General features: G+C 40.3%; 1 protein-coding gene across 2 annotated transcripts in view; it reads left to right on the top strand.

Annotated features, from left to right (window-relative positions):
* Nucleotides 1–1,093: 1,093 nt before the first annotated feature.
* The window catches only part of tnr (tenascin R (restrictin, janusin)), a 167,178-nt gene continuing 156,302 nt past the window's right edge, over nt 1,094–11,969 (top strand). Inside the window, exons 1-2 of one of the 2 annotated variants that reach the window (XM_071491776.1) lie at nt 1,094–1,401; nt 2,942–3,201. The gene's annotated coding sequence lies outside the window, so the exon portion shown is untranslated. The remainder of the gene's footprint in view (nt 1,402–2,941; nt 3,202–11,969) is intronic. The other variant, XM_071491777.1, reaches the window with a different exon arrangement.

Genomic DNA, 11,969 nt, shown 5'->3' with positions numbered 1-11,969 from the left:
GCTTTTTTCACTACAGTCGTTTTGACTTGTCACAGGAAAGGCACACGTTACTAATACCATTAACAAAAGCTGCAGTCTATTCAAATACCCCAGTAAGCCATGACTTTGTGACAGTGAGGCAAAACGAACAGTGCAGAGACCCTGAAACCGCAGCAGCTAAATGGAAATCAGACATCATTCATCTAAATATTTCCACCTGTGCTTTCTGCTACTGTGACATGTCAAACTGTCTCCCTGATAACGGCCTATAATGCAACATGGTCAATGAAATTATCACAGTTTCTTTATGGACAGGGAAATGTATTTATTTAATTAGCATGCTCTATCAGGAAGTGTGCCTCATTGTGCATGATCTCTTATTACAGGATTTCTTACAAAGGTTTTGATTTTTCTGAAAATGCCGCCATTGATTGTTAAAAGTGGTTTCTTCCATTAAATGGACTTACAGGTGCCTCCTGAAAAAGCATTGGCATAATTTGATAACGATGTTATCTGTCTGGCACTGATGTCGTGACCTCGGTGACCTCGGTGAGGCTGTTGGTGATGCTCCCACCTGCTCCAATACCGGAGCATCCGTGTAGTTGCAGTGTAGTTTCCAGCCACCGGGGGCAGCACTGAGAGCGGTGTTCACTGTTTTTGAAAAAAGTTGTGTGTGTGTGTGTGGTATCCATAGACTGTATATATTCCGGCTCCGGAAAATGAAACCAATGCGGAAGTGCCTTAAACCTGCATTCTATCGAATGACCATCAGGGGGCGAGACCACTGGTTGCAAAAAGAAGTCCGATTGCATGGAAGTCTATGAGAAAATGACCCTACTTCTCACTTGGTTTATGACCCCGGTAAACGTTTTCATAACGAGTTTATGGTCTCAATCGCTAGTTTCAAGTCTTCGTCAATACAACATGATATTCATTTTTTAAATTATAGTCCCATTTAATTTAAAATAGACGATAAAGTAGGGTATGCATCGGGCCGTGGCTAACGTATGATTGACACATTTTGGCTTGTCAATCTAGAGCAGTCCCTTTTAACTCTTAACTATTAAAAGTATTTGAATGAAAGATTGATGCTGTTCAGGTGGGCGGGCACAGTGACCTCGGCTCTCAGGTCAGCCCCACCCCTCGCTCCTCCTCAGCTCCACCCTCTTCTCCAAATATGGTTTCTTCTGGTTTCAAAAAATCAAGATGGCGGCGGCCAAATTGCAAACTCGAGGCTTCAAAACCAATCGCCAATCGCCGGCCAATTTCAGCTTGGAGTATAGTCATATTTTATTTTTTTACTTACAACAAGCCCTAATAACTTAGCGCTGTATAAATGACTACCTGATGCGACGATAAGAAAATGGCCGGAAGTCACGACTCTTGCGATGCTTATTCAAGTTCAGTGTCTAAGTGTCATGTGTAAGTATATCACTGAAAACACATTCCTTTTACCAAGTCTTCTTCCTTATCACATTGATGTGATAACACCTTAGTTTTCAGGTGTGCTTACATCTCAAATGCTAATCGCATCCCAGTTAAAGAGATGTGTCCACTTGCCATTTAACTTCACCAGTATTGACTCATGAGATTAGTAAATTAATTGTTAATTAAACAATTCTGCTCAAAAGTCAGGCTTCATCCCAAGTAGAACCTAAGATACCTACAGTAGTGTTGTGTTGTATGAAAGTGGTGCTGGCACTGAAACCAAAAATGCTTCTTATCAGTAATCCATACAGCACTGGCCCTGTCTTTGCTGTGTGTGATCTACTGACCAGTCATCTTGTTAAAAAAAATATTTTATTTTTTACTCTGTTTGACTCTTAAAGCCTTGTAACCTGATTGAGAACGTCGTCATATTATTAAAGTTATTATTAATCAATTAAGCTGAACTGAAAAAAAAAAAAAGTTATTTGGTTTTAGAATCAGGAATCAGAAAAATCTTATTGTTCATCACAAGGTAATGCAAAAATGTTTTTGACATGGCTCAGAAGTAAAAAAAAAAAAAACAGTATACACAAGGTTTCTTAAACAAGTTTGAATTTCCATTTAAGTGCTTTACTCAAAAGCAAACAGACAGCTGAAGAGTGTATTATCTTTTTTCCGAACTGGAGAAACCATCCTCAGTTTAATCACTTACAGAGATAATTATTTTAGTTTAATATGGAGACAATTTTCTTCATTTAGGGATTTATCATTTTGTCGGAAAATGCCAGCTGTAATTTATTATCAATTATTTATCAAAAATCTAAATTTAAGAAGCAAAAATGCCAACCATTTGGTGGTTTAAGCTTCTGCTTGAAAGATTTCCCACTTTTTCTCTCTTATGTGATTATATCGCTGTTGGTTGGACAAAACAAGTTAGAATTAGATGTCACCCTGAGTTTTGGGAAAATATGATGAGTTCAATAATTAATCAGTTAATCAAAAAAGATGAATCTCTTCTTAAAATAATTATTAGATGCAGTCCTAGTCAGCTGAATTGTTGTATATATTTTAACGACTATTGTCTTTCTTTTTTTTTTTTTTACCAACGGTTGGTGCCTATTAAAATCCTGGAGCACAGCCACGGCACAGCTTCATGTTCTCTGTGAGTGAAATTTGATTCAGAGCAGCATGGAGAACAGACAACCACTAGAGGCTGCACTAGCCAAGACACAGATGCATAGATCAATAATGAAAGAGAGAAAGCCAGAGGTATGAGTGGAGAGAAAAAAAAAAAAGAGAGATAATGAGATAACAGACAGTTCAGTTCAGCAAAAGAGTGACAGAGTGAAGAGATAGCAGGAGTGAGCAACGTACAGTACCCGGGTGATAACTGGAGAGAGAGGGAGAGAGCATCTCAGCTCACTGGAGAGAGCGAGAGAGAGAGAGGAGGAGAGAGAGAGAGAGAGAGAGAGAGAGAGAGAGAGAGAGGGGCAGCACTCAACCACGTTGCCCGTCCTCATATTTCCCTCTGCAGCTGTGTGAGGCAGAGTGAGCAGCGGAAAGGAGAGAGCACATCAGAGTCTTGTGGAAACAGCAGGACCACGTACCACTTGGCAGAGAGATCGATGCACTTGCGCCGAGCCACACAGGAAGGGTGAGCGGCCCGTAGGACGTCCATGTACTGCCACAGAGAGAGCGAGCGAGAGAGAGAGTAGCCGAGGGGACCGAGAGAGTGAGAGGGAAGAAGATTACCCAAGGCCAATTTGAAAGCTTTCAGCTGGTCTCTCAGAGCAGGTGAGTTAACTTGTGCGTGTGTGGAGTGGGGATGAGTGTACGGCAGGTGCATTTGGCTTGTGACAAGAGTGTGTGTGTGTGTGTGTGTGTGTGTGAGAGTGAGTCCTGTATCTTCACTCATGCACTGTTCTACATTAATTTGCCTTTGTCTTTGTGCTGGTTGTGTCCTGTTCTCTCGTGATTTAGTTTGTGCATCACTTCTGAGATGGTGTGCATTTCTGGTCATCCTGCCAGGTGATTAACTGGGCTACCTCAGTATCAATCAGGCTGTTATCACGCTGAGCAGAGAGGAACACAACAATAGCTGCTTAACGACCTCCTCCCGCTGGTTCGTGTGTTTATGTGTGTGTGTGTGTGTGTTTGAATGTGTAGTTAAAGTGCGTTTGTGTTTATTGCAGAAGATGTTTGTCGTAACAGGTGAATTGTGGCTGAATTGCAGCCACTTGGGTCATTTAATAGAGTCATGATAAAAGCTGCTTTGAGAAAACTGAATGAAGTAGTTGGTACCATTGCATGGGGCAATGTGTCACATCTGTCGTGGGAAGGATATTTGTTTAAAGCCACTGGTTTATTCTTTGAATAGACACCTTACTTTGTTAGTTAATAGAATGACTTCTTCTTAATACGTTGCTCATGAGTTTGAACATTTTAGGGTTTTGGTTTGAAACAGCACTTTAACTCATCTAACAGAAATAGACGTTGGTTTTTAAAGGCTTGCTGTAGTTTTCAAAGTTATCTAACAGATAAACATTTGCATAGAAAACATGGAGAATTTAGTTTTTCCGACAGTGACTGTTATCGTGTCATACACCTACAACATTATACCCTTTTTTGCAGCTGTAACGGTTATTAAAAAGCTTGAGGACCACTGCTTTCTAAGTCTAATTAACAACTCTCCCTCCACAGATAATTCAGTGTGTTTCTTATTATTAAGCATGGTGACATTTAGAAAGTCCGTCCATATGTGCACCATATTTCCATGTATTCTCATGCCGTACCTGGTTTGAAAATGCCACGCCATGCTCAATATGTCCCATCATCCGTCGTATGGATGAAAACCCACGGCTTTCCTCTTTCCCCTCCATGTCATCCTGTGAAGGTTATTGCCATATATCGAGTTGGTTTAATTTGTCAAAGTCAGCCAGACATACTGTCCATGGTCACAGCAAGGGAATAGGTTGGGCATCCAGTGTTAGGTACTGGCACCGTATTGAAAGCAGTGGAGAAATTTTGGCCCTTAAAAGAGAGAGAAAACGACAGACAGACAGAAAGAGGCAGAAGAAAAGAGAAACACAAGCAGAGAGAAAACCACCAATTCGGTTTCCTCGTAAACAGAAGAGCAGAGCAGTTAATTTCTCAGACAGTTTTTTTTTTCTCCGTGACTGTGCGTGTGTGTGTAGGCTGCGAGCGGCGAGGCTTGAGGTTATCAGTCTTTGGATTCATCATATCTCGCAGAGAGCTTTTCCCCCTGTCTCCCATGTGGGCCCAGTGTCATTAAGCTGAGACACCGAATCTGAGAGATCACTTTCTCTCTCCGTCCCTCTTTCTCTTCCTGGATACATCAGACTCTCTCTGGTTTCTCTGTCTTTGGCTTTACATCTCACTTTCTCTTTACCTGTTCATTGCTCACTCTGTCTCTCTTTCTTATGCAGAAACACACATGCTAGGAGGAGACATCCATACGAGTGTAACTGCATTTGTGGAAACTGCTGTTCATAAAACATGCATCTCTCATTAAATTTAAAATTGGGGTGTGCAGAAATCGTGTAATTGAAATTCAAATTAAAGACAGATTACTGTACAGTGGCTCTAATATTCTGTTTATACCATCTGTAATGATGAAGAAAGACATGCTGTCCTTTCCAGCCAAGAGTGTGTGGGTTTGGAGGATTTCTCTAGGACACGCAGCACAGTTTAACTGTATACACCAGATTTATGGACATGTATAGTGTTACAGAGGAGAACAAACACAAAATTATTGAAATGCTTACTCTCATTGTGCAAACTTGTTGCAAGTCAGTCTGGATAAGAGCCTGTGCTTAGTGGTTAAATTGCAAATTCAAATTGTGTCTATAAATTGCTTAAGGAGCAGGTGGTATTTGTTAATTTTTTCTCACATTCCCACTGTGCCAGGATTATCTTCCCTGTTTTCCTTTCCTTGTGTCTTCAAATCATTCACATTTGTTCGAGTGCCAATGGGCAGCTGAACAAGATTGCAATCGTCTGTGTGGTAATTAATTATTTACATAATACTTGATTCTGGGGGAATTTTATTTTCCTCTGCGCCAGTGTTAATTGTGTTAGCTAAGCTACCGTCATTAGTTATCGTTAGGAAGACAGTTAAATGTGGACATATCCAGTTCTCATTAGTGATCGCGTCATCCATCAGATACTGCACGGATTTAAACACAGTAGCAGAAAAGAAACTGCAGGGAAAGGACAGAAATCTGTTCTGCTTTTAGTTGTATCTCAAACACTCATATCCGTCGCGCACAGGTTCTTTCTTTGTTTGCTAATCAGATTTAATGCTGTTATAGTACATGTACAGTTACAGTAACATGATAACAATTATCATAATTGTTTTATTGTTCATTTCAACCTGTTCTATTTTGATGTTACACATGATTAGTGTGGTATTTGAATGGCTCAGAGACACTTTGGTGGAAACAGAGCTGAGCAGAGCAGCTGAATGATCTCCTGCACTATCACCTCAGTCTGTGTGATGAATCCTGAGTAGACTGCTCTGATTTATGTTTTCAAGGCAGAGGAAGCAGACACAGGCATTTGTCTGAACAAATGTGTTACCTTTCTTTCTTTCTTTCTTTCTTTCTTTCCTTCTTTCTTTCTTTCTTTCTTTCTTTCTTTCTTTCTTTCTTTCTTTCTTTCTTTCTTTCTTTCTTTCTTTCGCCTAAATTAAAGTGTGCCAAATGTTTGCGCCAAAAGAATAGTGACCAAATAATTTTGTGGTATCATCATTTTTTTCCTCAAATGCTAACCTTCCTGAAATAATTTACATCATCAACAGTGAACCACGTACCACAACTTTGTTGGATTCCACAGATGTATTAAATAAGATATGCTGAAATGTCCTTAAAAACCTCTAAAACATGAGCAAAAGCTGGATAAAACTTAAAGTTTAGGGAAGCTTATTGGGAGTTAAGTGAATGCTGTGTCATCCATCCATGTTTTCATACACGTTCTAATTAATTGTTGAAAATTAATAGTTGTAATAATTTTAAAGGTTAGAATGTAATCACTTTTGAAATGTAATAATACTGATGGACGGTGGGACAGTAACATTGTGCTTCAACAACCTACTGCATTATCAAAATTGGTCTCATCTGCTGGTTGGAGCTGGTTGCCAGGGGCAAAGCTGGGGTTGACCTGCAAGGAGCAACGAAAAATGTTCTTTAGACCGCGAGTGTCATCATTGTCATGTCAAACGCATGCTCTCTCTACCTTGCTTTATAATGCAAGTCAGCAACCCACAAACTGGTTGTGCACTGGTAGGTCGAACACCCAATGTTAGCTTGGCAAGGTAGGCCACATTAACTAGAGCTAGAGGAGGAGCTCAGCTCTTCTGCCTCTGTTTGACCAGATGGTTGATTTCAAAATAAAACTGCAAATTAAGATGGCAGTCTCGTGCTGCCTTCTTGGTGCCCCGTGAAAACGAGGCTAGTTAATGTTTGATGTTGACAAAGATTTTCTTTGTTGGGTTAAAAGGCGATTTGATAGTAATTCTGACCAATACTGGGGCTCTTTTAATAAACCCCAAACCAGAGACAACAGTTAACAGCCTTCACTGTTGATCTCTTGACCACAAAGCACTTTATTAACAGAAAACGGATGAATGTGCCAATTATGCTGACACTTGTCTGTCTGACTGCCTTGGGTCTCATGCAGTGCAGTGTGAGAGCGTCTCTCTGTTCTCTAATAAAAAAAATAAATAAATGAAGAAAAGCAATTGCACTGTGACAGAAGGGCTGATGGAACAGCATGTTTGCAGTATTTGCTATTGGGGAAAGCTTGATCTGGCGAGATGCTGTAAATTTCACATACGTAGCCCACCCACTGGTGTAGAGTGACAGTGCTGAGAATGGGAAAAACAGGAATCGATGGCAGGATGTCCAAGACAGCAGCTCTCTGCTATATTCCTGATCACTGACAAAGGTCATTTGTATTTTCAAACTGTTTTGATGCTGTCTGATTTAAGCACTCAATTGATCATGCTGTAAAAGTGGTCGGAAGTGCTTAAAAAAGAGGTGTAGTGTATATTACAAGTGATTTGCAGAAGCAGGACAGGAGCTTGGATTGGTTTTTAAGCCTCTCGGGAGCTTTAGTTTTACTGTGTGTTAAACAGCGAGTGAAGAGAGGGAAAATGACACAGCTGATAGGATCATAAATGTGGGCAGAAATGTGAACAGCCCACTTGAAATAATGTGTGTAAGATTCAAGAGCTTTACAACTGTTTGAGCGGAGTGTAGCTTTTTTCCCCCCTCCCCTTTCCATCCTGGACCTCGAAAGCAAATTGCCCTTATGGAAAGACAAACTTAAACTGATCTAAACCTAATTTATATCATATCATGAAGTACCGTAGACACATTCTCACCTTGGTCTTTATTTCAACCTGTGAAATCGCAGACATCTAAATTGGTTCTTTTGCCACTGTGCTTAAAACAGAAACTGAAGAGTTCAGAGTTCAAGCGAGTGTTCTTGTTGGGTAAGATTCACACCATGTGGTGTTTTATTAAGAAGTACCTTCTGCAGCCAGTATGTGCTGTACCTTTTTTTTTTTTTTTTTTTTACTAGCGCCTGCCTTATGAATCTTGTGGGGATATGCTTGAGAGGTTTTATTTTTATCCCCCATCTTCCAGTCCTCCCCAGCGTTTAGAGAGGCTGGGCAGGCCATGTTAATGATCCTCATTAGCCAAGGAGCTTGAATCCAAACTGGAATTCTTCCACTTCAACTGCTCCTTAACATTTGGTGTTCTCCTCCTTTCCCTGTCTGTCTTTCTCACTCTGTCTCACTTTCTCTCTGCACATCCACCTCCTCCTGCAGCAGCCATCATTTTTTTTTCTCCTCCTTCATCTCCCTCTTTCTCTCTTGCTCTCTCCTCCTTCTCCCACCTGAGTGTCTGCACTGGGGAATAGTCTGTAAAGGTCTTCCATCTCTTTCAGCCTCTTCTTCAGACATGTTTTTTCCAAGATATTTGCTGCACAGTGGAAGTCCCTGGGTGCTGGTGTGTACCTGTGTGGCTGGATGGGCCCATAAATGTGTGTGTGTGTGTGTGTGTGTGTGTGTGAGGTCATGAGTGTGCACATTGCTGCTTGCATGTCCTGCGAAGAAGGAAGTGTTCCAGGTGACCTCTCATACTAGTTGCTTTTTCTCCCCTACTGTGAAGTGAAGAGCTTAAAGTTCAGGCGTGAGCCCCCTCCAGGCAGCCTGTGAAGGATGTTCAGATATACAAACATGTTGGCTCAAGAGACACCTTTAGCTGAAGGGTAAATATGCTCTGGCTCTGTTTACAGAACAACTGTGCTGCAGTGAGAGGCAGACATTGTTTGATACCTGGCTGACTGGGGATTATCTGAACTTGTACAGTGCAGGCTACTACACTGCATCATTTTGATGCTTATTTCATTGCTCTGTCTTGATGTAACCTTTATTTAGGAAGGGAAGTCACTCTGCACACTGAGGGGAAAACGTCCCTACAGTGTGCCCTGAATACATGAATTATCCTGAAGTACATATTCTCTGTGTTCTGTTAAAATGTGTCTAATTTGCATTTTTGCAAGTTTGTAATTGCAAAATCCCATTGATGGAGGGAAAGGGTACATTACAATTACAATTCTGCAGAAGGGTTTTTGTATTTTAAAGGATGTTGTCTGAATTGTGTAGCTTGTGAAGCTGTTTAAACTCAACATTTGGGATTTCTGGAACAAATCTAGTTTACATTTTCCTAAAGATACTCAACTAATAAAGTCACATTTACAATAAAGATGATAGACATGAAGATATATTCCTTTGCTTGAGCTGCTTCCAAATATATTCTCCTCCTCCTCTACTCCTTTTCTTCTTTCCTATCAGTATAAGGCAAATGGCGGACAAGGGTGTAATATTAGTTCATTACTTTTTTAAATTAAATGATCTGATTAGCATTATGATAATCACACGAAAATATATTTACTTTTAAATGAGAGGGCTCACACTGCATGCTGCCTGCTCCCCTCCTCATTAACCTATCAAACTGTCATCCTAAAAACAGGCTAACTGTACTAATAAACTGTTGACTCAATATATACGTATTTTAAGCCAAGTGGACAGAAGTGTGTAAAAAATATTTCTTGATGTTTAAAATGGAAGAAAACCTGGAATTTTTGTTTCCAGTGTGTTGGCGAGAGACAAACTCTTGTTTTTTTTTTTTTTGACGGTTCAAGTGTGTCATTGAATGTGTGTTGGATGAGTGTGGATAAAGAGGAGGAGAACAGTGTGGAAAGCCTTGCGGCCAAAGCTTTTTAAAAATCTTTTGGGGCAGGTCCAACTCAAGTCTCTTAGTCATTTAAGATAAGTCGAAGTCCCAAGTCTTGTCCTGCATGCGTTAAGCAAATTGCAAATCAACTGTATGTGTTTTGGGTCTCTGGATGCTGATCATTAAAACACTGAATATTTTCATCTCAAAGCTGTTTCAATAGCTCCATGTGAAAGTGAATTCTTTAACACAGACAACGTAGTTTGACAGCAAGTCCACTTCCTAGCTTTTATTATCCTTTATTAGCTTTCTTTTAGCTCCAGTGAGTGGACCTTGGGTGAAGACCTTCTTGTCAAATTGTGTTAATATTGTTTTTTCCCTAGTCAACAGCAGGTCCTTTCATTGCATTGGTCTAATAATTAAATATTCAAGGTGCGTGTATATTGAAGGCCGTCCTGTTGCTGTCTTATTTGTTTCCTTTTTATACCAGAAAGACTTGGGTTGAGACTTAATCTGACTACAGTCTTGAGTCCAGCAGCTCTTCTTTCGGCTGAGCTTGATCTACCTGGACAGTAACATTAGCTAGTTCTCCTTTTGCACTGTGTGCTTTTCTACAGTAGTAGAGGTGAATGTTGTCATACTGTAATGCCAGGAACACACTGCCTGCATTGCATAGCAGCCACTGTTGCTTAACTGCTGTGGAGCATGTGTGTTCACACCAGCTGCATGTCTGCTCACCGCTGCTACTGCCAGCTGTGTCTGTCTACATAGAGTTTACAGGTTACTGGAATTTTTGATTTCTCTTCATTATAAATTCATTTTTGAATTATTTTTGACGGAAAATGTCTCTAAAATGCCACTGTCTCCACATGCAGCTGTTAAAATGGTTAAAAAATATATTTACATTTTTTCATGTCTGTGACATATTCAGTTTCAGCCTAGACATAGACAACTATAGTGGAAGGTGTCAACATTTGTGTAATGTTGCTCGTATAATGTCAATATAACAGGCCTTTCTCTATCTGTTTTTGCTGGGAGCCACATGTGTCACACGTGAATAATAGGTGAGATGTGGAATCTCTAGGTCACGTGACACAGCTGCAACGTCTCACACAGGCATGTGTGAGACGTTGCCCTAACCTGTTAACATGGGCGCCAAAATGAAAACCAAGATGTTCCGCAGCTGCATCCAGTGTGTTTTTGCACTAAGCCTCATCTTGAATTATTAAATGTCTGCATAAGATGGATGAGACGATTCAGGATAGTAAGAAAGCAAACTATATTACACTTGTCATTAATAGTTGAGTTAAGGCACACGTCATACACAGAATATTAAAAGGTTTCGTATACTAACACTGAAGATTTTCATAACCCCAGCTGAAATGCTGTTCTGTTACTGTTTGACTTTTCCTCTCACACTGTGTATAAGCCCATTTCCACCCTTATTGGCAACACAATGTGTTGCATTTCTGTATTCCAATTTCATTTTGGTCATGAAAAAGGGATATCTTCCAGCAGGTTGCTCTTGCCCCAGAATAAGGACTTATTTGACTCTAATATAACACTTTTTAAGTGAAACATGGCTACCACAAACCAATCAAATTAGCACCTTCACACACCAGCTAATTGCACGTGTGATTAAGGACCAAGACAGCTCTTTGTCTCTGTGAACTTTCCATCTGTCTGCCATTTACCAGAATGGTGTCATTAACTTAATATGTCCTTAGCTCATACAAAAAGCCATTCTCATTCCTAGCACACACTGAGCAATTATAACTGCTCCAGTTGTCCCATTTGCATACTTCCATAGAATATGCATTCGGATAGATTAGATTTTCCACTTAATATGCAAAACGGAGCTGTTATGGGTTGGTCTGCACAAGATATACCCAATAATTGGCTCGACTGAGCAACACTGATTTTTGCTTAATATCATCGGGCATGGATACCGATGTAGTAATCAATATCTCTGTGTTGTTACAATAAAACAATTTGAACTCAATGCATGTAAATTTGACCTTTTCCAGGAGGTTGTGGTATTGCTGTCTGGTCACATGCCCATGTCTGTCATCATTAGGTTATGGCATACCCCAAAGGGATCTGCACTGTTAGCATTATAAATTACCTTAAACCAAGTGTTCTAAAAGGACCTGATAGTCGTGCAATGTAATGGATGAATCAGGGACAGAACATACAGATGGACTGGTTGAAGGTTAACGTTCTAGCTTTGTGCTGTGCACATGTGCGATGACGGATACTCTGTGATGTTTGTTGCGAATGCAAGTAGTGATAAATTTG

This window comes from Trachinotus anak, unplaced genomic scaffold (genome assembly GCF_046630095.1).
Source record: "Trachinotus anak isolate AG129_WGS33_773 ecotype Australia unplaced genomic scaffold, CSIRO_AGI_Tana_v1 ptg000012l, whole genome shotgun sequence".
Lineage (NCBI taxonomy): Eukaryota > Metazoa > Chordata > Actinopteri > Carangiformes > Carangidae > Trachinotus > Trachinotus anak.
Note: the sequence above shows the minus strand (reverse complement) of the source record. Positions and strands in the feature narration are given on the sequence as shown.